The 2,382-nt window shown below is 40.7% G+C and overlaps 1 pseudogene; it reads left to right on the forward strand.

Moving 5' to 3' along the window:
- Positions 1-788: 788 nt before the first annotated feature.
- LOC102856113 lies at positions 789-1,190 on the forward strand (annotated as a pseudogene).
- Positions 1,191-2,382: the final 1,192 nt, after the last annotated feature.

Below are 2,382 nucleotides of genomic sequence, written 5' to 3' on the forward strand. Positions count from 1 at the left end.
CAACCAATAAAATACAAATCATGAAAAAAAAAAATCCCCCACAACCCAGAAGTTCTCACCACTGGACCAACAAATAACATGATAGATGGAGAAAAGGACTGAAGTTGTCATTGTACTTGAATCTGTAATCAACGCCTATGGTAGAAGCAGTCACGAAATAAAAAAGTTGGTGTGCATCGGGGAAATTACCTTTCAGAGACCTTGACAAAGTTTTAAAGAGCAAGGATGGAGTGACACCATGAGTAAACAGGTGTTGTAGCCCTGGCAGAGCAGAGAGAAGCTGAAGTGTGAGTCCCACTGTCTGGAGAGCGAAACTGCAGCAGACGTCAAACTGGACCGCAGTGCGCTGCCGTTATCGGGCCTGCAGTTAAACTACTTCGTGGAAGATCCTTTCACATTCATCTTTGTACTCCCAGCATCTAGCACTGTTGGCATATTGTAGGCACTCAAGAAATGTGTGTTGCATAGTGGAGTGGACCTGGGGGGAGGGATTGTAAAACAATGAAAGAATTTTCCTTTTACTTTTCAAAGAGCAGAGGATACTGGGGGTGGGGGTGGGCCGGGGACAGGGAGAAAAAAGTGCAACAATGAATGAATGGAAACCCAAAGTCTCTGTAAATTTTCATTAAAATTAATAAAAAAAAGATTAAAAAAATAAATGTGTGTTGAGTGAACTTATGACCAGCAACAGGACTTTATTCTTGCTCCTCTGACAGATCGTTTCTGCCACTGTCACACCTTCAAGAATAGGAGATCTCATCTCTCGGGGAGCCAGAAGGAAAACAACTATGGCTAAGGACATCCTGGGTGAGACAGGACTGCACTTTGCTGAGCTGAACAAGCTGTGGGTGCTGGACCCAGAGGTTACCCAGCAGACCACAGAGCTCAAAGAAGAATGCAAGGACTTTGTGGATGAAATTGATCAGTTTAAAAAAAAAGGCTGGTGGTTTAATTAAGCTTGTTGAGCAACTTGCAAACGAAGCAGAAAAAGAGAAGATAAAGGGCATAGGTGCTTGGAACTTGCTCAAATCAGAGAGAAGCCCAGCAACAGCAACTTCAAGCACTTAATAGCAGAAAAGAAAATGCTGCTGGAAAGGTATCGGGTTGAATATGAAGCCTTGTATAAAGTAGAAGCAGAACAAAATGATTTTATTGACCAATTTATTTTTTTTTCCCCAGAAATGAACTGAAATGTTTCATTTTTGCAGTAGGGGGGCAAAAGAAAACAACAAATTAACCTCTATCATTCCAGTGACTTGTTGACCTAAGTGAGATGGTGTATAAGGAATAAAGAGTACGTCTCTGGTGGCAAGAATACAAATTTGGGGGAACTTGTTTTCAACAATGTCAGGGCAAATCTGCTGCTGCTGCTGCTCTGGGTAAACTGGTGCATTGGCTGCCAGCTGCTGTAGAGGCCCATGTGCCACCTCTGATCCTCAGTCTGAACTGAGCAGTCTGTAAATATTGGTACTTTTAAACGTGTGTAAATATGAAAAACTTTGGGAGAAAAAGCAATAAATTGTTTTCAAAGAAAAAATAAAAAAGAAGCACAAGGATTTCAGTGATCCAAGCCATGGTGTTTTCAATAGTTTCCTGTACATCTGAGAACTGGATAATGAATAAAGAATACCCAAGAAGAATCGCTGCCTTTTAGTTGTGGTGTTGGTGAAGAGTATTGGATATCTTATGGACTGCCAAAAGAACAGATAGGTCTTGAAGGAAGTGCAATCAGAGTGCTCTTTTGAATCAAGGATAGTAAAATTTTGTCTCATTTACTTTGAGCATATTCTCAGGGGAATCAATCCTTGGAGAGAGACATCATGCTAGGAAAGGTGCATGGTAAGAAAAAGAGAGAAAGACCCTCAAAAGGATGGGTTGACATAGTGATGACCACAATGAGCTTGAACACAACAGAGATGGTGAGGGCGGTGCAGGATATGGTCAGGTTCACAGGGTGGCTATGAGTCGTAGTTAACTTGACAGCACCTAACAATAGCAATCAAGGTCATGCATTAATTGTTAGTGGAACACCTATTATCTGAGCAAACTTTCTCCTAAATTGCAAACAACAGTTAATTTTTTAAAAGGCAAATCATGAAAACATAACAAAATAAAGCAAAACAAGCAACTGATTCAGAGCTAATCACGGAATGATGCAAGATTGAGCAATGTTTTCTTTTTGGCAAATATGGGGTTCCTGGGAGCCAAAGCCTACTCATAGCAGCTAACAGCAGCAACACTATCCTTTTAAGCCACCACTATGAATCATGTTGCTATAAGCATTGAGTAAGGTGATACCTCTAGGAGACTGTTTGAATAAAAAGGTAATGCACTATGGGTTACAATTTCATATGTAAGTATTAATAGAAAGGGCAGCTCACT

The sequence above is a fragment of the Elephantulus edwardii genome, unplaced genomic scaffold, assembly GCF_000299155.1.
Source record: "Elephantulus edwardii isolate Elephantulus edwardi_28Jun2011 unplaced genomic scaffold, EleEdw1.0 scaffold00182, whole genome shotgun sequence".
Lineage (NCBI taxonomy): Eukaryota > Metazoa > Chordata > Mammalia > Macroscelidea > Macroscelididae > Elephantulus > Elephantulus edwardii.